The 25856-nt window shown below is 40.6% G+C and overlaps 1 long non-coding RNA gene across 2 annotated transcripts in view; it reads left to right on the top strand.

Moving 5' to 3' along the window:
* LOC123365717 overlaps positions 1-25620 on the top strand; it is a 93951-nt gene extending 68331 nt beyond the window's left edge. For both annotated transcript variants that reach the window (XR_006577712.1, XR_006577711.1), the window contains one exon: positions 25101-25620. This is a non-coding gene — a long non-coding RNA (uncharacterized LOC123365717). The remainder of the gene's footprint in view (positions 1-25100) is intronic.
* Positions 25621-25856: the final 236 nt, after the last annotated feature.

Raw genomic sequence — 25856 nt, 5'->3', positions numbered from 1 at the left:
GAGATGGATTTTAAGTGAGTACAAGTATTAAGGCATTAAAGTCAGAAATAGTTACAAGAAAAATAAAGATGAAATACTTCCTTGCACTAAAACTTTACAAACGAGGCTTGGTTCAAGGTAAAATTCTTACCATATGCTCCTAACAGCATTACTGACCAATCTTCAGGTCAGGATTCCTCCCAAAGTCAAAGAGGTGGCTTCTTTTGTCTTCTTAGGCTCAAGAGAGATGGATAGAGGGAGATAAACTGGGGTGTTCACCCCTCACTTTTTTTAGTTCAGTTACCCTCATAAAGTTATTTCCAGTTGAGAGCAAAGAGACATAGTATCTGGTGAGGGGAGGTTTCCTGCTGTTCCTTCTTTCCCCTCTGTTTGCTGAGTTGCAGATTTTCTTTGTCTTCTTCCTTCTTTCTCTCGCTATCTTAGGACTCTGTTTGCAGTTTATATGCAAATTGAGGTAAACACACATCTCTTTGTTTAAGACCTACTTGACCAGCCCTAATCGGGGCTACATGAGTTTGAATATGTGCCTTTAGCATTATACAGGGGGGATTTCGTAACTTTTACATACAATGTTGTTACATACTTTTTACCATGATATTATTGACCAGGAGTTATTACTTTTCAAATGATACCTCACATGGCATATTTTGTACAAAGATTATTACAACAGCATGTAGGGTGTGAATGCAGGGCTGCACTCCATTACAGAGCACCTATGCATGATTTCCTTTTGGGGACAGAATGTATATCAAAGGATCATATCCAAATGACAGAACAGTGAAAAGCTCTTCTTGTCTATACAGCACTGTTCTCTACAGTATACTTTGTAGTCCTTTTTCCAGTTTATAACAGCCACATTCTGTTTCTTCCACCACTTCCCTTAGCGTATTCTAATTGACATAGGTTTAGAGAAAATAATTGATAACCCGTCTGCATGTGTATTTTCTTCATTTAATCAAATTGCTTCTAATTCTACCTGCTGTCTTGGACCACCTTTATTATTTGTACTACAGTAGCTACTAGGAACCCCCATTTGAGATCTGTGACCCATTGTGTTAGGTGTTATATATGCACATAGTAACATGCAGTCCCTGCCCTGAAGAACATACAGTGTAAATACTCAAGACAGACAAAGGGTGGGGAAAAAGAAGTGCTATATTCCCACTGGGAAATGAGGTGCAGATATCTTAAGTGACTTACCCAAGGTTACAAAAGAAAGCTGTAGTAGAGCCAGGAATTGAACCCAATGCCAAAGGCACAAGATCATCTTTCCTTTCTCCTGGAGAAGCTCCTCTCCACAGATCAAGGATCATATACCTGCAGAACTTTGTCTCCTCTTTTTCATTGATTAATACATATTGCTTGGTCCATGCTCGCTTGTATAAGGGATCAGTGAGCCAATCAGCTCCCAAACTTTCTGCCTTGTGAGCCTTCATCCAATGTATGTAGGTTTCTCATAAAAGAACAACTGTTGTAAATATATAAAGCGCAAGACTGAAATGATTCCTACCGGTAAGTGTATTGGTGGGGTTCATAGCTAAAATTTTCTGTATGCATCACCCCTTTGACCCAGGTTGTGTTTATTGTCCCAATCTAGCCCCGCTTTTTTCTTACTAATTAGCAACTAGCATGTTACTTAGGCCAACGCTAAGCAAGGATTATAGTGAGTAAAAGATTTAGCCCTGGGAGGCAGACATACATCACTCTGTGAACACCTAGTACAAGCATCACACACACATAAAACAGATTAAAAACTGGCTATCTGATAGATCTTAAAATGTAATTGTAAATGGGGAATTGTCATCAAACAGATGTGCTTCCAGTGGGGTCTCACAGGGGTTGGTTCTTGGCACTATGATATTTAAAACTTTTATTAATGACCTGGAGAAAATATAAAATCATAGTTGATAAAGTTTGCAGATGACACAAACATTGGAGGAGTGGATGACAGGTCCTGATCAGGTGGAGGACATCTGATCTGGATAGCTTGGTAAACTAGTTGCAAACAATATGTGTTTTAATATAGCTAAATGTAAATGTATACAAAGAACAAAGAATGTAGGTCTTATTTACAGAATGGCAGACTCCTGGAGAAAAGTGACTCTTAAAAAGACTTGGGGATCATGGTGATAATCAGTTCAACATAAGCTTCCAGTGTGATACAAGGGTCAAAGGGTTAATGAGATTCTTGGAAGCATAAACAGGGGAATCTAGAGGAGGAGCAGAAAGGTGATATTATTTCTGTATTTGGCACTGATGTGACCTCTACTGTGTAGAGGTCTGGTGTCCACAATTCAAAAAGGATATTGATAAATTGGAGGAGGTTCAGAGAAGAGCCACAAGAATGATTAAAGGATTAGAAAATATGTCATATAGTGATAGACTCAGGGAGCTCAATCTATTTAGCTTAACAAAGAGAAGGTTAAGAGGTGACTTGATTACAGTTTATAAATATCTACATGGGGAATAACTATTTAGTAATGGGCTCTTCAATCTTGTAAAGAAAGATGTAACACAATCCAATGGCTGGAAGTTGAAGCTAGACAAATTCAGACCAGAAATATGACATATATTTTTGAAAGTGAGGGTAATTAACTTTAGGAACAATTTACCAAAGGTTATGGTGGTTTATCCATTAGTGGCAATTTTTAAATCAAGATTGGATGTTTTTTTTCTAAAAGATCTGCTCTAGTTCAAATAGGAATTATTTCAGGGAAGTTCTCTGGCCTGTGTTATGCAGGAGGTCAGACTAGATAACCACAGTGGTCCCTTCTGGACTTAGAATCTATGATTCTATGAAAGTCACAATTCTTCAGAGCCTCCTCTTTGCTCCTGGGGTGTTTGTGGAAATGTGTTCCTGGCCTAAATTAACTGAAAAATTACTATACCTATTCACTGCTCAGACTCAATTACTCTGGCCAGCAATTGGGAAAGCTGTTAGATAAGGATCCAACCTCTCCCTTTCCCTGATTGGGAACTCATCTGCTCATATGCACATGGACTCAAGATCTAGGTAGCCAACATAAAGGTGTAAAGGGAGTTCCTACTATTTCTTTCTCCTTTGCATGAATGCATAGTCCATGTCACAATCTAGCCCTAAATGTTCATGAAGTGTATAGAAGCATATGGGTAAGTCAGAATACATAATATATCTTAAATATTCCTTCACTGTAGGCCAGATTGTGATATTCTTACTTACATGTGATAGTACTGTACTATGTGAATAGTCCCATTTACTTCAATGGCACTCAGTGTGGGTAGAGGCTTTGCAATCTGGCCCATATAAAAGTAAGATTTAAAAATAGTTTAAGAAATGTAAAAGTAATGGAGGAAAAAATCTAAAAATAAGGTTTTTTAGAATGATTTAGCCCTAGATCCACTTTTAGCAAAGGCTAAAGCTGTAGATATATTCATTAGCTATTTGCTTTGAGATCATTATAAAATGCAAAAAAAAACCACACAAAAAAAGGAAAAATGCACTAGAATGTATGAAAAATAATTCTGGGGAATGTGGATTCAGACTTAACATAGAATAAAGGACTTGTGTTGTAGTTAAACCACATTACCAGTTCATTCGCCCCTAATTCAGTACTGCCAAAGCTTGATGTGACTATAAAGACCTTAGGTTTCCTTTCGTGATGTGAAAGTTATCAGAACTTCCTTCTTTCCAGCCATGTGTTTATTTTGTTCTGTCATGATATATTTACTGGTATATAATGCATCAGACTGACACAGAAGTGGGAGACACTACCTCATATGGGGTGGGTCAGTAGAAACAAGTCTGACAAAGAACCTCTAAGCAACCTCATTAGGGACAAAATGTTCCTGACAGTTTCAACCATGGTGGTAAAGTCAGAGGGGAGGCAGACTTGGACAGCAGTGTCAGGCTTTCATCAACAAGCTCTGATCAAGTGTCCTGCAGTCTCAGCTAAATCCTTCAAACCTAAGGACAGGAACAATACACTAAAGAAGCTTTCACCGGCAGTCAGATGAGAACGACCAATAATTAAAATTGCTTAAAAATAATAACAAATATAACCTATTGTAGGTTTTTCATTAACATCCATTCATCTAAAAATGAAATATTTGAGAGAGATCATACTTCCATACTTTGTCTCTCTATATTTAAAGATCACCAGACCTGATTTACATTTACATTAAGGTCTATTTATAGTCATCTAGCACTGAAAATCACCCCTTTAAATGGCCATAAATTTACATATAAAGGGTTGTAATGGAGCCTTAGTGTAAATGAGAATCAGGCCCCATTTCGATTGCATCTAGAAAAAGTACTTTACAGATGCATTTTGAAGCATATGTCCTCCAGAGGGTTTGAGTTTAGCTGTAGACTGGACAGTTTTGTATTCAGCTCAACTTGAACCCCCCTGTAAAGTTCCCCTGTCCCACTCCAGTGCTGTCTGGTTTCCAAGTTGCTTCTGAAGTCCTTCTAGCAACTCCTTAGCTCACTCTTGTACTCCCTTGTATGTTACCAGTTCTTGACCAAAAGTCTATATGGACTTGTTTTAAATATGGAATTAGCAACCAATACTACAGTGGCAATATCAGGAAATGCTGTAGCAACCAGCCATGGATAACACAAGGGGGGTTTTGGCACTGTAATTTTTGTGTTTGTTTGTTTTCATAGGTAGTTTTTAGGTAAACTTTCTGCACGTAAGGAACTATTTCAATCAAACTAGAAAGGTTGGAGAATGCACAGAACTTATTGGAGAATGCAAAAGTTTCTTAAAAACCTGAAGCATAGCAAACAAACACCACCTTTCCAAGGTCTAGCTACATATACAGTCAGTTAAACCAAATTTGTAGGATTATCATTTTTAGCACCGTCTGGTGACGGTCAATAATATTAGATACTTTACATTACAACCATCCAGCGACAAGCTTTGCACCACAATTGTAATCCAAAAGCAATTCTGTAAAAACGGCATATTTGTTCCTTCCCGATTATGTCATTGCCAACATTGCTCAGTTAATTAGTGTTTAAGCACTGGCAGCGTACTTATAAAAGAAGTATACAGTCTAAGGCAAAATCCTGCCCCTCTTGTCTAAACCACACAAAGGAGTGGAGTGGCTCACAGTGGGTCTCTGAGCCTTCTTAACAGTACAGAGTGGGGTAGGAATGGGGAATGCATAGTGGTATTCATCCCTCTCTAATGTGTGTCGCACATCCCAGTTTATTAAATAGATAGATACCCAACTCATACTGTTAGACTGATTAAAACAATGCTACATAAACTGAGTAAAGGTTGTGGAATCAGGCAACATTCAGACAAGCCCTCATCCTGACCACACATCTCAAACTGGCAGATGACACTCAGAACCATGGAGTGTCAGTGGCCATAGGTGCCAACTCCATGCGTGATCCAGAGTTGGAGCATCCACGGAAGAAAATTAGTGGATGCTTAGCACCTCAGCCTCCTCCCTCAGCCCTCCCACCCGCTGATGTCAATCAACTCCTCCCTTTCCCTCCCAGTGCCTCCCGCCTGCCATGGGACAGTTGTTCCATGGTGGGCAGGAGGTACTGGCGGGGGAGGAGTGGGAATGGGATGTGCTTGGGGAGCGGCGGAACTGGGCGGGAAGAGGCAGGGCAGGGCAGGGGTGAGGGCTTGGGAGAAGGGGTGGAGTGGGTATGGGGCCTGGGCCAGAGCAGGGTGGGAAGAGGTGGGGTGGGGCTGCAGGTTTGGGGGAAGCGGTGGAGTGGGGGCGGGGCTTGGGCCAGAGCAGGGATTGAGCATCCCCGAAGCAAGGAGGAAGTCAGCACCTCTGACAGTGGCTGCAGTAAAAGCCAGGACACCTGCTAGCGCTCAAGAGACATCCTGCCTTGCTGAGGCATGTGTGCACAACACAGGACAGGATTTGGCCCTAAATCAAATGCAGATAATACAATTCAGACACACAAAATACAACTGATAAAAGTCCACTTTCAAAGTGCTGCAGGTATCTTTGAGAGAGACATTTATTTTTTAATTAATTATTGCTATTGTTTTTTTATTGTCTAATGCTCAGAAGTGTGCTGGGGGTGATGCACAAAAGACATGATTGTTGCCTGATTCATTTAGCACCTAGAAAATCACAGGAACACACTGTGATTCACAAAGCCTGAGTGAGGCACCTAGGCTCCCTATCCAATGAATGGGGAGAGATAGGCTCCTGGTCTGCAATTCACAAAAGCCAGTACACTAGGTGGGGAGCCAACTAAAGTAGCCAATGAGCGATGCCGACAAGAAGTTGTGTGTGTTAAGCCCCTCCCCTCTCACAGAGCTAGGCACCTAAATCCAGGCTGCAGGGAGGCACCTAGGTCTGTTGGAGATTCTCATCTGTGATTATTCTTGGGAGCTAGGAGGTTAGGGCATTCACCTACGAGGCGGGAGATCCCTGTTCAAATCCTGTCTCCTCAGTGGGTGGAGGGGGAACTTGAATCAGGGAATCTCCCACATGACAGGTAAGTACCCTAATCACTGGACAAAAAGTTAGAAGGGAGCACATAAGAACAGCCATACTGGGTCAGACCAAAGGTCCATCTAGCTCAGTATCCTGTCTACTGACAGTGGTTTCCTCCTCCCTCCCCACAGCTGTTCTGTGTGAACTCATGTTCAGGGCATGATCCTGTAAGTGTGCTCTGAGCATGCTATTGGATTGAGCCCTGCACTCCAGATTGGAAGCTGAACACCTATCTGCCCCAGTTTGTGAATCACTCTGGAGCTTAGGTGAGAGACAGGCATTCAGATGCCTCGAATGAAGCAGCAGTGAGCATGCCCAGAGGCAGAAGTATAGGTGCTGAGGGAAGTTTTACTGGAAAAACACCAAGTGAGTGTAGGTGCCTTCCAGATTCAGTGGGAGTTCTGTGAATTGCAGGAGAGCCTAAAACTGGGACTTAGGTGCCTAAAACTAGACTTAGGGACCTATATCTGGGTTTTAGGTGCCTAAGTACCTTTGTCAATCTAGGCCATACAGTCTAAATGAAGTGACAAAAATAGGGTAGGCAGTGGGTTACTATTATATAGCCATTATTTGTCTTTGCAGTGTGTGAGAGGCTGTTGGGCATCTTCCAACCAAAACTCAACCTGGGATCTGAAAATCAAGTTGTGTTCTTCTCCCATTATGAACAGCAAAGGTCCTTCATTGAGCATTCTGCTGATGATACACAAAGTGGGATGGAATCCAGCTCATACTCTTCCATCTCTGTATTGTAGTGCTAGCAAGAGCAGACATTTGGTTTTTGTCAGTAAGTTAGCGTAAGGAGATATGACTGAAATACAGACGTGAAACCAAATCTTGAATCAGAAGGGATCATTTTTGCAGTTAGATGGCTCATCTAAAGATGCTGACTAGTATGGTGTCATTGTTTCCCGGTACTCCTTCTGTTGGTCTGTCCCAGTTGGGTCTCATTTTATACTTAAATTGTAAAGGCAGGGAGGGCCATGTTGTTTTGTGTTTGTACAGAACCTAGCACGGTGAGGTCCTGGTCCATGACTGGGGCTCCTGGGCAATACTGCACTATAAATAATACAAATACAAATCAAGACTGGATACTTTCTGGAATAAATGATTTTGTCACACACAAGTTTTGGGGGTCAATACAGGAGTAAGGGGATGAAACTCTATGCTCTGTGCTATATGGGAGGTCTGACACTTCTGACATTAAAATCTAATAAATAATCTACTATCATCAGTGCAATTAAATGGCTAGGGAAAAAACTCATTTCATTTATATTTAAGTTAAGAGGATTTGAGGAAAATAAGGGTAGGGAAATTTCATCAGATCTGAGATATTGGCAACATCCATGAAAAGCCCTTATTCTAAACCTGAGTCTGGCTGAATTTCATTACTGGAAACATCGAAAATGGTCAATAAATACAAATGAGTGAGACTCAACACTGATGCTTTCAAAGTTATTAATATAAGCCAGGGGTTCCCAAATGTTGCCATACAAGGAGCTGCTACAGGGCTGTACTTAATGTGTTGCATGCAGTGTTGGTGGAGTCATATCAGGCCCAGGATATTAGAGACACAAGGTGGGTGAGGTTATATCTTTTATTGGACCAACTTCTGTTGGTGAGAGAGACAAGATTTCAAACTTACTCAGAGCTCTTCTTCAGATCTGGGAGACATACTCAGAGTCACTGTTAAACACAAGGTGGAACAGATTGTTTAGCATAAGTAGTTAACATAATTCACCATGAATGGTCCCTTGAAATATGTGTTAACTATTTATGCTAAACAATCTGTTCCACCTTGTATTTAGCAGTGACAAACTGAGTGTGTTTCCCAGACCAGAAGAAGAGCTCTGTGTAAGCTTGAAACTTGTCTCAAGAAGTTGGTCCAATAAAAGATATTACCTCACCCACCTTGTCTCTGTAGTACTTCATCTGGCTATTCAATTACATTATTTTTAAATTAGAACTATATGCATCCATTCAAACTATTGGCTTGCACTTGTAAGTTTCTTGGTATCTTAATAAAAATGTGTTTTTCAGTTCAATCAAAACAAAAAAACAAAACAAAACGCCTGCCACTGATTACCTCTGTCCTTATGTACATGGAGATGATGGCCAGAGGCTGAATTTAATACATGTGGAATCCATTTGGCCTCTGAGTCGCTGATTTTGCACCTTTGGTTTAAGTTGGCAGTGTTTTTTGGTAGCAATCCAGAGATTATTTTAGGTGTTATAATTTCTGATCCCAGCCAGATCATGCAATCTCAAAGTCCCTCTCTTTTGTTTCAGACAAAAGCTACTGTCTTGCTACAATTCTTTGGCCTAATGAAGGACTGTATTTTTTACTGAAAGTTTAAGAACTGGATTTGCACCCGGAATTTCTAGTATAGCTCTTGAAAAGATGAAACCCACTCAAAGTACTATAGGAAATAATTCATCATTCCATCTATTGTGTACAATCAATAACACTAAAAGACTGTCTTGTCATCTTATCAGGCTACATGGGTTTTAGCAGTTCCTTTATTAAGCCTGGAAAAGAAAGCAAGGAGAGAGGGATTCTTTGAACATCCAAACACGGTGTCACACTGAGTGTGATCCTGACACTGCCCAGGGAACCTGCTATTCCTTTGTTTACAGATGGATCTGTGATAACCTGACAGCTCAAATGGAAGGTCACCCATGAGGACAAGCAGGGGGTTCTTTTCCATCATCTCTGAATCCTAGAAGTGGCTTTTTTGACCACCCTCAGTATCCGGGCTTTCAATTAAATCCTTCTTTTCCTGATGACAGAAGTATGTGGAATGTGATCAGGAGACATTCTGGTAATTTGTCTTGTATTACAAGCAGGGGAGGGGTGCCAGGGTGAAAAACCCTCCTCATGGCCATCCTGAGAGTATTCTCTCTGGATAGAAACAATGGCAACCACAGAAGTTTTACAAATATTTTAAATGTAGGGTTTTATTTAAAAAAGTAGACCCAACCCTTTGTGCTGGACTATGTTGATGTACCTGCCACAACAGGTGTAAACAATTTTGAACACCAAGGGGAGTTTTGCCACTAACTTTGATGGAGCCAGAGCTTCACTCTGAGTTTCCAATTTCTTGCAGAACAGTGTTGCTGTTTCCTTCTCATGAAAGCACAGTCCTCTCAAAGGGAATTAGCAAAATACTGGAAATCACACACTGGCCTAACTAACAGAGGCCAAACCCTGCAGTCTTCCAGGGATGGAGTTCCATAGCAACTGTCCCCCTGGATCAGACCACTCAGTGGCTTATCTAGTCCAGTATCCTGCTTCCAACCGTGGCCAGAGTAAGCTACTTCACAGAAAGGGGCAAGAAAACCTTCAGTAGGCAGTTGTGCAATACCTTGTCTGTAAGGCAGTTTCTTCCTAATGCCCAATACTTAGAGGTTGGCTTATGCCCTGAAGCATGAGGGTTTCCAACCCTTCCAGAACTCTTGTCTTGTTAAAAGTCTTTAGAGTACAACTAGACAATTTTATGGATAACAAGCATATCCAATCCTTTTTGGAACCTTGCTAAGCTGTGGGTTTCAATTGTATCTTGTGGCAAAGAGTTACACAGGCTAATAGTATGTTGTGTGAATAAGGTATTTCCTTCTATGAGTTTTAATTTTGTTGTCCTTCAATACTTAAAAAATTATGCAGGCAATTCAGCTTGTGAGAAGTACCCATGATTACTCTGTTTAATAACCAGCTGACTCTTGTCTTTGACATTTGCTTGCACATACTTTGTTCTTTTTTCCCAGCACACATACAAAGCACACCATCTGTGAAATTGTGCTCTAGTCCAAAGGATAGCCCCCCTCAAACATTCACTTGACACAGTTTTATTGAGTCATGGCTGGTTTCATATTTCTTTTGCCTGCATTGCATTTAGTGTACCATGACCTAAGGGCAACTGCCCTCCGAAGTCTGCTCTTTTCAGCTGAGGCATCTGTACCCAATGAAGAGGAATGGTAGCAGTAGTATCAATGACAAAAGGAAGCACTCAGGCAAAAGGGAGAATTATAGCTTCCAGAGCAGCATGAATATCATCAAGAGGTCACAAATTTGAGAGGGCAAGTTTACAGTCAGCAGCAGAATTTCATTATTGCTGGGCACCTCTCAACAATTCTGCATGCAACTGGCCTCAGAAGAGATGCTGCAGCAGAATGTATGGCTAATTTGACTTAAATAAATAAGCAAACAGGAACTGAGTAACCTTGGGAAGACAAAAACTGAGGAACAGGTTGTCCCCATGAGGGCTGTGCTGTGGATGAAACTATTATAAAATCTGGAAAGCCTGATTCTTTAGGGAGCTTCTTTTTGATTACTGTGATATAGATGAGTTTACACTCCATATACAAAGAGCAAAACATGCACTGTACTTTCAGCATAAGATGACTTTTATTTTGAGTTAAATAAACAAAAAACACAAGAGAACAAATGCAACATCTCCTAGAGAGAGCACAGTGTGTGTGTGTGTGTGTGTGTTCTGTTATATTCTGCAGCAACTGTGAAAACAACACAGCTACTGAATTCTTCTGACAGGGAGAATGCTTAGAAATGTAAATGTGCTGTATCCAGAAAAACAAAAAGACTTACAGTTACTTAGCTACATAGTCCACAATGAGGGTGCTTCAGAGGCATGTGGGAGTGAAATCTGTGGATCTCAACTCTTCATCCTCAAAGTTAATTTCATATATGTGAAAACTTTGGTTCTCAAAAATGTAATGTTTCAGAAAATGTTGAGGATGTTACTGATCAGCTCTGAGACAAAGTGGGTAAGGTAATATCTTTTATTGGACCAACTTCTGTTGATGGGAAGGTACAAGTTTGTGAACTACACAGATCTTTAGGTCTGGAGAAGAAAATCAGAGTGTCTGAGCTAAATACAGATTAGGTCAGATTGTTAATTTTGCCTCTTATGTTTAACAATCTGTTAATTTCAAATTTAACAATCTGTCCCAATTTGTATTTAGCTCAGACACTGTGTTTCTTCTCCAGATCTGAAGAAGAGCTATGTAGCTCAAAATCTTGTACCTGCCCCAACAGAAGTTGATCCAATGGAAGATACTGCCTTACCTACCTTGTCTCTCATATCCTGGGACCAAAACAGCGACAACAACCCTGCAAACGGACCTGCTGTATCACTTCCTCTCTGGATAGCTTGTTTCCCCTTCCATTTTTGTTCAGCTAGACTGTAAGCTCTTCATGGCTGTGACCATCTCTTATTACGCATTTGTAGAGTGCTGAGGACAAAGAGGCCCCAGTCTTGGTGGAGAAACTGTAATACCAGAATATAAATACTACTGCCACTCCTGTCAATACACTAATGTGCAACACATCACTATGTCTACAAAAAACTTGACAATACTTGGGTAGCTGGTTGTGAGGTGACCACCACTTTGTAAACCTATCAGTCATATCACTGTTGCCTTGTGCTTCCATCATCTGTTTGTTGTATCCACTTTTGGTTTATAATTAGATTGTAAGCACTTTGGAGTAGGCCCCATATTTTGTCGTGTGTGCATACTGTGCCTAGCACAGTGGGACCCTGATACTTGATTGAGGCCTCTGGGTGCTACTGAAATACAAATAATAATAAGTATGCTCTAGCATCCTCTAACTTAGATGCAGGATGACTCATATCACTTGCCTACAGGACCTGAGTGCCACAGCAAATATTGCCATGATTGGAGCAACTCAAGCAGTTGCCATCCACCCATCACATCTCTACATCTTCTTAAAACATAAATGGACTTTGAACTTTAGTTTAATCTTCTGCCTACCCTGAGGATTTAGGATCTAATGATAAAGAATTTGAATGCACTTAACCCACTTCTTTTAAAAAGGTCATCAAAACAAGAGATGAAGGTTTGATTTGGATAGAGTTTCCCTGAGTTTGGGTTGGACAGGTTTCACTTATGATAATACAACATAAAAATAAAAGCACGCCACCAGATTAGAGCACCATCCACACAAAGATTACTTATGAACACTGTGTATGTACTTTTTTCTAAGCACTCTTTCCACTTTGTCTAAGCTTGGGTGATATGTACTTAAAACCTAGAATTCTGGATTACTACAACAGTTATAAAGAAATATTTTATTGGGAGAAATCTTGGGAACCTACAAAAATAACTTTGCTAGCATTAGATTTGATAGTGTTTCCTCTGATAAAATGTCATTGGCTTAACCTGTCTTTCTTCTGTTTAATCACTTTCAGAGGTTCATTAGACCAAGAGGAAATAAACTTTAAAACTCAAACCACATGCCACATTTCAAAGAACAAAAAAGTTACAGACTGTGTTTCCACTTGCAATGTCAAGAGGTATTTCAGTTTAAAAAAAGTTAAAAAGGTGTTGGAAATGCCCTTTTCAAATGGAAAAATGCATGTGATCTCAAGGGTTTGGAGCCTATTAACCTATTTGGAGCCTATAATGGGATTTTTCAAGGATAACATAATAGTGAATTCATGTCTTTTAAGGACTTATATTTCATTTTATTAATAATAAGCATCATTATAGTTAAGATTTCCCAAAATAAACATGAACTGTATAAATGAATAAAATAATATGGAACTCTTACAGAATGATAGAAGTAGATAGACAGATACCTTACATTAAAGTCTCATAGTCAGGACTGGCTCCAGGCATTAGCGAAGGAAGCTGGTGCTTGGGGCGGCCAATGGAAAGGGATGGCACATCCGGGTCTTCGGCAGCAATTCGGTGGCGGGTCCCTTAGTCCCTCTCAGAGTGAAGGACCCGCTGCCAAATTGCTGCTGAAAAGTGAAAGTGGCATGGTGGGGCTGCCGCTGAAGTGCCGCCGATCACGGCTTTATCTTTTTTTTTTTTCCCCCACTTCGCAGCTTGGGGCGGGAAAAAAGCTGGAGCCGGCCCTTCTCATAGTTCCCTGGATTCACATATTTGAGCAAAACTACATATGTTATGGAAGCATACAGTAAAAAAACAGCATCGACAATATGAGTACATATGAGCCAGCCTCCCCATTGCAAAACTATACACAAAAACTCACCAAAACCATTTGAAAAATACATACAAAAATAGTGGTGCAATAGATTCAGAGGTTGTTTCTTTCAATATCTAAAGCCTGGTCTACACTAGGCGTTTAAATCGGTTTTAGGAGCGTAAAACCGATTTAACGCCCAACCCGTCCACACCAAGAGGCCCTTAATATCGATATAAAGGGCTCTTTAAACCGGTTTCTGTACTCCTCCCTAACGAGAGGAGTAGCGCCAATATCGGTATTAACATATCGGATTAGGGTTAGTGTGGCCGCTGATCGACGGTATTGGCCTCCGGGAGCTATCCCACAGTGCACCACTGACCGCTCTGGACTGCAATCTGAACTCGGATGCAGTGGTCAGGTAGACAGGAAAAGCCCCGCGAACTTTTGAATATTTCCTGTTTGCCTAGCCTGGAGCTCCGATCAGCACGGGTGGCGATGCAGTCCGAAATCAAAATAAAAAAAGAGCTCCAGCATGGACCATGCGGACGTGATCGCTGTAAGGGCAGGCAAATCCGTTCTATCAGCGCTCCGTTATAGAAGATGAAATTCAGAATCATTTTTAAAAATTCTCCAGACAGAACCCGGAAGTTCCAAGGGGCGGGGGAGGCTGCGGGAACTATGGGATAGCTAGGGAATAGCTACCCACAGTGCAACGCTCCAGAAACCGACGCTAGCCTCGGACCGCGGACGCACACCACCGAATTAATGTGCTTAGTGTGGCCGCGCGCACTCGATTTTATAAAATCTGTTTTACAAAACCGGTTTATGCAAATTCGGAATAGTCCCGTAGTGTAGACGTACCCTAAAACATGAATTCATGTCTGAGCCCCTCATGACATGGAAGTGTCCAGGAGGCTCTGCAGCTCTACCATTGCCTCCCCACCTTCTACAATCCTTCCCCCGCAATAATCCTAACGTTCTCTATGTGTATTTGGACAACATATATGTGTTCGTGCAGCACTTAATAAACTGTCTTCAGGAGCTACTACAATACAATGGAGGAGATCCCAGGGCTTACTAGCCACACTGGTGCATTTAGGGACAGGTAGTAGGGCTATACAACTTTCTGCCATGTTCCAAGATCATAAACCCTTCCCCTGCACATTCATAAGACTCCTAGGACTTTAAACTTCTCTCACATTACAAGACTGTATATCCACATACCCTCAGGACCTTCCCTGGCTCTTCAAAGCCCCACTTCCTTCACCTCTAGATAAGCCCATGGCTCCTCCTGGATCCTTCCACGTATAGGTCCCTGGCCTTCCGCAGCTACCTTGGCCCTATGCTCTGGGACTCTCCTTTCCCCACACAAATCAGCCAACCTCCCTCAGGTTTTAGCTTTACTTCTGCAGCACCATGGTTTTGCTTTTATGTTTCCTTTCAGGTAGTGACTAGACCCAATCATGTTTACCTTATGAGACCTGGCAAACCATAGACTCGGGTGGTCATTTATACTCTCAATTTGTAGTCTATTAAAATTTGGATTCTAATACAAGAGTTCCCAATACTTTATGCTGTAGTTCTAGCGATTTAGGTCCCAGTCCGGGAGACACTCACACACATGCTTAGGTTAAAACCAGAAGTCGTCCCCATAGACTTTACCTGTTAGAGTTTGCAGGATCCAGCCCTTTGACATTAATGATTTGCTTTCCATTTGATAAATAATAACATCATAATGACAGCACCCAAAGAGTCCAATCAAGATTGCAGTGTCATTGTTTTGGATACTGTGCAAACATATTGGAAGACATTGTCCATGTCCCAAAGAATTTCTAATATAATTTAAGACAAGACACAACAAGTGTGTGTAACAAACAATAGAAGAGGAAGGAGAATGAGGGTATCAGTGACAGGCTCACTTAGTTTCTCTTTTTAATGTTAAATATAAGATCTAAATAAACATATAAATAAATAAGGTAGATGCAAGCATTGCTGACTGGCCATTAACATAGCCATCTTCCGTTGGCACTTTCACAAAGGCATCACATAGATCAGGATAGGTTATTCCTATTGAACATAGTGTAGTAGAAGAGTGTCACACATACTCTCTATATTTTCAAAATGTGCCATGGGATTTTGCTTGCAACTGTCATTAAATTAAATTCAAAGGGATGTGCTTAGCTAAAATCCTCATGCACTACTTTGAATATTTTGCCCCTTAGTAAATCTTCAAGACACAATTTAGGCAGCAGTCTGAGGGGTGAAGGGGAAGGCAGGCCCATTCCTCAAGATACATCACTGTGGTGTTCAATAGGGCAGGCACCTCTTCACATACAAGGCAGAGTGTCAATAGAAGCATGTTACTAGGCCACATTACACAGGAGATCTAAGAGGTTTAGTGCCCTAGAATGTTTGGCATCCCTTTTAAGCCTATAGATCCAAAAAATGTTCTAAATCCCCTTTGTTTATTTAAATAGATGTTGGCAGGATAATTAAATGCCCCCTTCAAACATCCTGTTTGAAATATTAAACAGTAATTAGCTTGCTCAACTTGTTGCTTTTGTAAGAAAGGAGCCACCTGACTGCCTGCTTTCGTTTGCCTGGACACAGATGGAAAGGCGGTAATGCATTTCTGTTCTGTTCACACATTTTTTTCCCATGAGAAAGTAAGCATTGTTGTTTGAAGCAAGGTATTTCTCCCAACTTACACACACAACCACTGCTTGTTTCAGAAAGATGTTGACTAATTTGAGCAACCTCTCCAAGCGACTCTCCAAACAGAAATGTCTTTCATAAGTTTCCGGGTCAGCAGCCCTCAGTAACCCAGAATGACTATTCTAGGACTGGAGGTACTAAAATAGCTCCATATAAACAGAAACAGTTTCTATATCACACTGTTGCCTTGAGCACAGTATTCAGCAACCTCCCTGCACATTAAAATCTCTCTCCATGAAACAACTTACACAAAAGGATGTCTCTTCCCATATGGCGTCTCTTCGGTTTGTTGATTTTCTGTAATTTGATCACTTGACTTACAGCAATGTCTATTTTTACCTCTAGCTTGGAGTTTTAAATGGTCAATTGTAATTGTGCACATGGAAGGCCATTTCTCCCGCCCAGTCTATTTGTATCTCAGCAGAAGCTGAAGTGCAACCACTAGAGCCTCATGAAGTACCTCTATTGTGTGGAGCTATTTGTGAAGGGAAAATGGTATCAAATCTCTTTTCACAATAGTATTCAACTCCACTATCCCCAAATTTGGTTTTTCTGTCTATAAGACAAGCCACAGCACTGGAGAAACAAAAATGTACTGATGGCACTTCAAACTCATCTCCTCTAACAATTTTGGGCCCAGTCCAATGCCCTTTGAAGTCAATGGGAGTCTTTCCATTGATTTCAATGGGCTTTTGATCAAGCCCTCAACATACCCACATACACAGCATTATTATTAGGCCAAAACTGCTTCACAAATGTTTTCAAGTGGACATAGTTTATGTCTACGGAGGTGCTGTGGTTAGAAAGGGCATACAAGTATGGGTGGGAAAGTGGTCTCCCTTTTCAAATTAAGATAAAGCTAGTTCATAAAACAAACATTTCTGACTTTCCCTTAATCTCCTTTCCTCACTGTTTCCTTTTCCTTTACTTGCAGAACTAATTGGGTGAAATCCTGGCTCCACTGGAGTCAATGGGAGTTTTGCTGTTGCCTTCAAAATGGAGTCAGATTTTCATTCACCATGTATACTAGAGTGATAGAAACAAACATATAAACTGTTATTGAAAAGGATTATTAAGTGGTTTGGTTTCCTAAGCATATTTTTTCTGAAAACATTTGCCAAAACCCGCTGCTTGCAACTACTGAAGCAGTTCAGTGAGGCTATTTCACCTGGACAGTTTGTGGATAGTTTGGAACAGGTAATTTAAATTAATATATGCCCAGAACATGTTTCAGGCAAAGTACTCTAAGGGTGGGGTCGTCAAAAGCACCCAAGTGATATAGGAGCACAGTTCCAATGACTATCAATAGAACTTCTGTTCAATAATCACCTACATGCATTTGAAATCCCACCCTAGATTCTTAAGAGCATAATTAATGAGTCACACAATTTAAAATATTTTCCCCAGTATTGGAGAATTGGTAGTTGTTGTGGGAAACACATTTTGGAAAAATAGTTTTATTACAAAAATTATTACGTCAACTGTATCTATCAAAGGAAAAGCTTTTAACTTGGATATGCTATGGTAATAAAAGTCATTTCTTTGTATTTGATATATGTGAAAGTTATTTAAATTCTTTTCCTTAATGCTTTGCAAGTGAGGACTAGTGAATGCCAGGGCTGGCTCTAGACCCCAGCACACCAAGCGCGCGCTTGGGGCGGCATGCCGCCGAGAGGGCAGCAAGCGGCTCCAGTGGACCTCCCGCAGGCGTGCCTGCGGAGGGTCCGGTCGTCCGGCGGCTCCGGTGGACCTGCCGCAGGCATGCCTGCGGCGGGTCCGCTGGTCCCGTGGCTCGGGTGGACCTCCCGCAGGCATGCCTGTGGATGCTCCACCAGAGCCGCGGGACCAGCGGACCCTCCGCAGGCACGTCTGCAGGAGGTCCACTGGAGCCGCGGGACTGGCGACCGCCAGAGCGCCCCCCGCGGCGTGCCGCCGTGCTTGGGGCGGCACAATTGCTAGAGCCGCCCCTGGTGAATGCTATTTCTAGTTTTCCAAATTTCTTTTATATGTTGGCTTGACTGTATACTAGCCACTTTGCCTACATTGGCCATGCCAGTGTACTGTCATGATAAGTTTTGACAGGGTAAAATTTAAGTTTGATTGTGGACATGGTCTTGAGAGAACCCTGCTTCAATATAGAGAACTAGTTATGCAAACTGTAATGTAATGAGTGAGGTCTTAAAAATAAGTTCATGACTTATTGGATATTAAACTTGGATATTAAACAGAACTAGTCTAATACCATTCCACTTTCCCTATCTTCAGTGTGATATGCTGGCACTTTCAATCCATCTCAGAGGTGTCTGTAGTTCAGTCGTACATGCCCAGTCCCATTGTCTCTTCTTCAGCAGCACTCCCACTCAGCTCAGTGGGAGTTTAGCTTCTTCACACTACAAGCTTGGGCCATATTTGCAGTGCTATCCTTTGGGATAAAAGGCCCTACAGAAACACGACCTATTATAGTGTAGTAATTTAGAATGTGTGGTCTTGGCTCTCAAAACTGTTAATTGATCACATCCGGGCTACCTTAAAGAGTACGGGTGAAATCCTGGCTCTACTGAGGCCAATGGGAGTTTTGGTCATTGACTTAACAGGGCCAAGATTTCACTCCATATTTCCATCTCCTTGGACAAAGTGCTCAAGAGGCAGCTTCAAGCCAAGGGGTTCTGACAGTGGAATAAACTTCTAGAGAAAAGTAGACTACTATGGTGTCTGATCACACTGCAATACCTTCCTCTTTCATAAAGTTTCTCCATCAGAACCAGAATGATGTTTATAACAACTGCATCCCACCTGCCTAAAAAGCCTACCCCAACCAGAACTTACCACTGATAACCAGAGAAGGGAGGAAAGTTGAAGACAACATGCAGTCCACTGGGGACCTCTTTTAACCAATCTGATTTATGTAAGAAGCATTTAGATATTACAGTGGTGGGCACCAGTACAAAACCTTAAGATAGATAGGCATTATTAAGAACATAAGAATGGCCATACTGGGTCAGACCAATGGTCCATCTAGCTCAGGATCCTGTCTTCTGACAGTGGCCAGTGCTAGATGCTTCAGAGGCAGTGAACAACAGTGGGCAATTTATAGAGTGATCCATCCCCTGCCAGCCAGTCGCAGTCAGAGGTTTAGGGACACCCAGAGTATGTGGTTGCATGCCTGATCATGTTGACAATAGCCATTGATGGAGCTATCCACCATGAGCTTATATAATTCTTTTTGAACCCAGTTATACTTTTGGCCTTTGCAACATCTCCTGGCAATGGGTTCCACAGGCTGACTGTGCATTGTGAGAAGAAGTATTTCCTTATGTTTATTTTAAACCCGCTATTAATTTTGTTGCATGACTCCTGATTTGAGTCATTTTCTCCACACCATCCATGATTTTACAGACCTCTATCCTATCCCTTTCAGTCATCTCTTTTACAATCTGAACAGTCCCAGACTTAAATTATTATTATTATAATGCTATTAATTAGTATTATTAGATCACTGATTATATACACGGCATCTATAAAGGGTTACAGATCTTTTAGGCAAACTGACAGCTTATTTAGCACTTTCCCTATTCATGGCTGAAAATGTTGTTTAACAAACTCTTAAAAACTTTTGAAAATTCTTTCCTGATTTTTTACAAAATTTCACGTGTTTGGAACTGAAACTCTGCAAAGAGGAGGAGAGGTGGGTAAAGTGAAAATGGTTCAAACTAAATGGTATATGCACTCTTATGAATGCATTAAGCTCTTTTCTCCATACAAGAAACTGGGTCTAAGTAACACTGGTGTTTCAACAGTTTGCTAATTACTCTGTGACACTTGAGGTGGCTGAAGTCAAGACATCTTGAAATTAAATTAGACACTGTGCAATAATCACACATTATGTGACTGGAAAGAGCAAATAAAGTGAGGACCATTTTTACATGGTCAAATTACCATTAGATTTCATTAGTATTCCAACATTGTAATTAATTGCTGCTTCTTATATCAGAGAAAAATGAATACCTCGGCATCCCAAAGAGCAAAATGGGGACCACTTTTTTATGTAATTGTTAATGATTTGGAAGAAATAGTGGACAATCAAGTGGTAAAATTAATCAGTGACACAAAACTAATACTTTTGCAGGATTTAAGCAATCTGAGGGATTTCAGAGCACAGCAGCAGAAGTAATATAATTTAAATAAATGCAATGCAATATATCTTGGAGAAAATCCTGCAATTCAAACTCTCATTTATTTAAAAATTAATAAGGAGTGAATACACTCCCATTAATAATAGGGGTCTGGCATGACAAAGACTGCAGAATCTGACCCATATTGACTAGTAAATTAAACTTCTCATTTACCCTGATGGCCTCCGAATTACTAGGATCTTGCTAGGGAACAGATTTTGAAGGTCAGATGACTAGCCAAATGATGATGTGTGTTTCAGAATGTAGCTATGGTATAATATAGAAAATATTAGTGTGACATCATCTAAAATGGCTATTAAACAAACATTATATAAAACAGTTCCTTGAGGACTATGTTCAATTTTGATGGAATGAAAAGAAAAAAAAGTCATGGACTGAAAAAAATCAAGAGAAGCACAACAAAATAGCTGTGGTGTCAGGAGGTATCAATATGAAATTGCAATGACTGGGGCTATACAGACAGAGAAGTACTTTTCATTATTTGACATAATAAGGTTATTCCTGGTCATGTTAATGATTCATCGTTTTTAGGCCAGAAGGGGCCATTAAACCATGTATTCTGTCTCAATACTCAGAAGAATCAAAAGAACTTTCTGCAAGGGACAAGTGGATAGCTGGACAGTACATTGTCTTCCTGGAGCCAAGATTTGAGATGTCCCTCTAAGATTGGATAGGCTTCTGAAGCCAACAGGCAAAGATCCACTGGTGATGGTTCATTTTGCCATGAATTACATTGCATTGAAGGATATCTCACAAACAACAGATGATTTCAGAGAACTCAGCAGCGTGCTGAAAAAGAAAAATGTCCAAGTGATCTTCTCTGAAACGCTGCCTGTCCCACAAATGAAGGAAGACAGAAGATTTTGGAAGTAAACTACTGGCTAGATAAGTGGTATCGGGTGGAAGATTTTGGTTTTATGGAACATTAGTGCACCTTTATGGAGGTAGGGGGTATAGTTTGGATGTCTTCTACTTCAGTAGAAGAGTAAGCAAGCTCTTTGAAGACAGGCTAGCTAGAGCAGTCAGGAGGGCATTAAATGAATAAGAAAAGGGGATAGTAAAACAAGGGGGATATAAGCCATCATTTAGCACAGAATCAAGATGTTGAGAACAAAATTAATCAAGGAACCAAAGGGGAAGAAACTATTTATTTACCTATAAACCAGTGCTAGGAGACTGGATAACAAACTAGAGCAGTGTTTTCCAAACTTGGGACACCGCTTGTGTACGGAAAGCCCCTGGCGGGCTGGGCCGGTTTGTTTACCTGCCACGTCCGCAGGTCCGGCTGACCGTGGTTCCCACTGGCCGCGGTTCACTGCTCCAGGCCAATGGGGCCTCCATTGGCCTGGAGCAGCGAACCACGGCCAGTGGGATCCATGGTCGGCCGGACCTGCGGACGCAACAGGTAAACAAACCAGCCCGGCCCGCCAAAGGCTTTCCCTATACAAGCGGTATCCCAAGTTTGGAAAACATTGAACTAGAGGAATTGGAATTGATCATTTATGAGCAAAAATTTGATGTAGTTGGTATTACTGAAATCTAGTGGGATGTTTTGCACAATTGGAATATTGAAAATCAATGGTTATAACTAGGGCTCCGGGTCTGTGATGGAGGCCATGGAAATTACGGATTCCATGACTTTTGCAGAGGCCAGAGTGGCTGACCCCAGGGCCGCCCAAGCAGCTGGCTCTGGGGCCAGCTGCTCTGGTGGCCCACAGAACAGCCACGCCAGCCACTGTTCCGGCGGCCCCCAGTAGCCGTCCTTGGGAGGCCAGAGCAGCGGCAGTCCCCAGCCGGCCCCAGCTGCCCCTCCCTACCAGCGGCACCCCCTGGACAGCCCGACAGCAGCGGTCCCCCCACCACAACTGCCCAGAGCTTACCCCCTCCCTTGATTTAATCACAGGTATTTTTAGTATAAATCATGGACAGGTCACAGGCCATGAATTTTTGCTTATTGCCTGTGACCTGTCCATGACTTTTACTAAAAATACCCGTGACTAAATCGTAGCCTTAGTTATAACCTGTTTAGGAAGCATCAAGTGGGCAAAAAGGGAGAGGGAGTGGCATTCTATGTCAAAAATGACATTACCTGTTTCCCAGTCACTGATAACTTGGAAAAGAATGATCCTGAATTCGTATGGATCAATGCCCTAACAGATAAAGCACAAGCTGAGGTATTAGCTGGTGTCTGCTACAGAGCACCAAATCACATTGGGCAACAAGATAACTGGCTCCTTATGCACCTACCTCTTATGTTTTGGAAAAAAAGCTATGTGTTCATGGGAGACTTTGAGGGAGATATGCTGGAGGTCTCATGCTGCCAGTACTAAAACATCCCTGGAACGTCTAGATACTATAGATGACAATTTCCTAACTCAAAAAGTGTTGCAACCAATGCAGTGGAATTCTATATTAGTCCCAGTCTTGACAGATAAAGAGGAACTGATCAGAGAATTAAAAATTAATTGTGTCTTAGGTGATCATGACTTGAGCACATTTATAATATGTAAAGTCCAAATCAGTAATATACATTTAGTGCTTTAAAAAGGTCAGTTTATAAAGCTGAAAACAACTATGATCCAAGTCATCTGGGAAGAATAATTTAATCAGAAAAATGTAAATGATCATTGGGAATTGTTTAAGAACATTTATTAAATGCCCAAAATGCCACAATCCCACAATCAAGAATGAAGGCTGCATTGCTTAAAAAAATGGATGAGATTTAGAAGGGAAGTAAAGGCTTCTATAAAAAAATAAATAGCAATTGAAAAAATGGAAGAAAGGGGAAGTTGATAATAATGAATATAATCAGAAGCAAGGAGAAATCTAAGGCCAGCAGAGTTTTGGACAATAATAAAGAGGATTTTTCTAAAGTATATGACGAACAAAAAAAAAATCCCAACAATAGTATTGGTCCATTACTGGACAGAAATGATAGAAGTATAAATAACAATATAGAAAAGGCTGAAGAATGTTCAATAAATATTTCTATTCTATATTTGGGAAAAAACAGATTTTGTCTCATCATATAATGATGATAAAACTCTTTTCATGCCACTTTAGGAGAATGTTAAACAGAAGTTACTAAAGTTAGGCATGTTTAAATCAGCAGTTCCAGAAAACTTGCATTTAAGAGTTTTTAAAAAGTTGGATGAGGAGCAAGCTGGACCATTACTGCTGATTTTAAATAAATCTTGGAACAATGGGGAAGCACCAGAAGACTGGAAGAAAGCTAATGTGCCAATATTTAAAAAGAGTAAATAGAAAGACGTGGGTAATTACAAGCCTATCAGGCTGACATCAATCCCAGGCAAAATAATGGAACAGCTCATATGGGACTCGATTAATATAGAATTAAAGGATAATATAATTAATGCCAATTAACATGAGATCATGGAATATAGATGCTGTCGAACTAACTTCATATCTTTTTTGATGAGTTTTCAAGTTTGGTTGATAAAGGTAATAGTGTTGATGTAATATACTTAGACTTCTGCAAGGTGTTTGACTTTGTACCACACAACATTTTGATTACAAATCTAGAATGATATATAATTATCATGGCACATATTAAATGGATTAAAAACTGGGCTTTGTAACCTTTTGTTAAAGAAATTTTTCTTCCATCACATGCACACATCAACTTGTTATTTATTTATTTATTTATTTTGGTGCACAGACCCTGGGTTCAATGATGCCAGTTTGTTTTTATTTTGTGGAAAAAGAAAGCTCTGAAAGATTTGCTTTGGGGAAAAAATATACAAAGAGCTATGTGAATTTGGGAAACATACAAGGAGAAAAACTCAACGGAGGTCAAATCTCAGATCTGCTAACAATGACATCCTTTAATTTTGTCCACACTATCTGCAGTGGAAAAGCTGTCAGGGGCAGTAATACAGTATCTACCTTTGGGTATCACTACAATGACCAGAGCCAGACTGTATATCTCTATTTGTTTCAGATAAATGAATATTTAGCTATTTCCATGTTCCTAAACACTGACTCACTGGATATCCAAGAACTAGATGGCACATTGGAGGAGATAATGAATGACAGGGATTATGACCTACTGGACAAAACTGAAACTTTGTGGTATGATTCTAAGAACTGCTGTGTCAGCTATGATGCATGCAATCTAGACAGGAGGACGACAAAGGGGAAAGAAGGTAGATGGGTGGCATTATAGGTCAAGCCACTGGGATAACCACTTTCTCTATTAAAAAGTGTAAGTATTTTGAGTCAGGATACAAGAAACAAAAATGAAAGGAGGAACTACAGTGGGTGGTTGTTAAAAGACAACAGCAATGGAAATGTATGAGAAAATAGGTCCATACCTGTTGGGTAAATACATGCATGCAGTTATTTAGAGGTCAGGAGCTCCACTCTCCTAGACCTCCTGTCCAAAGAGAATTTCAATGAATAAAATTCTCTATTCTGTATTGTCCTTGTAAATGATCAGTTTGCTTTGGTTCAGGCAAAATTAAAGATATAGAAATATTACAGTGGTATGCACAAACTAGGGTACTAAGAGCAAACCCAGCAAAATATTTGTGTGTGTACAGAACAGAAAGTTTAAAATTAGATACAAGAAAGTTAAAACCATTACGATAGCACATTTCTCTCCAGCATTTCCTTATGGCACACACGGACTATATCCTCCCAAACACTGTCTAACATGTTACAAACACCCACTTATAGAACAGGAAATATCTATTCTATATTTTGGTTTTGTTACAGAGCTGAGTTCATATTTATTTCCTTGATAGGATGGAGTCCTGTTCCTAGAAAGGAGAGAATAAGACAGAGGGAGCTGTACATCCTGTTGACTCAACTCTGAACCTGCATGCTGCAATCTAGAGAAAACATCTGGATAAAATTACAAACAAGAGTGTTAAGTTACCGAACAACACATCTTCCTGGCAAGTCCACATTCAAACTTTGGCTATACAATTTGTAGATTGATTAGACATTTTATTATTATTTTATGGGGCAGTTCAAGAAACAAGGTCAGTCTGCTTGGAATTTTTACAAGAAAATAGCTAATAAAAACATATTAAACTTTTGGCAATGCCAGAAGTTTGTACTGTGTATGGGAGCATGAAGATGTGAGCTACAGCACTGGTTCAGTGCATCAATCAGTGTGATTATAATGTTAATGTCTGAGCGGTAACACTTGGATATGAGTGTCTGGACAGAATTCAGGATCTCAAGAAGAGTTTTTCTGTTTCCCAGTGACAGCTGCTGTCCAAATCAAACCACTTTTTTTGGGTAGTAACATTTATATCATACCAGGGTGGAATTAGAATGTTTAAGGCAGGAGAAATCAGATTCAGTTTTAAATGTATGACTATTCTATCTGCTGAAGGAGGATCACAGATATTTTAAATAAATGTTTATTGTGATGAATTCTGATATTGATAAAATCATTTGCATTATTTTTCACTGGTGTTAATGCTGCCAGAAATGGATATGCAAAGAGGTCGTACTGACCTCTTTCATTTACAGTATGACTTGTGATGACA

This window comes from Mauremys mutica, chromosome 3 (genome assembly GCF_020497125.1).
Source record: "Mauremys mutica isolate MM-2020 ecotype Southern chromosome 3, ASM2049712v1, whole genome shotgun sequence".
Lineage (NCBI taxonomy): Eukaryota > Metazoa > Chordata > Testudines > Geoemydidae > Mauremys > Mauremys mutica.
The sequence above is the reverse complement of the archived record's forward strand: the minus strand, read 5'-3'. Positions and strand labels throughout refer to the sequence as shown.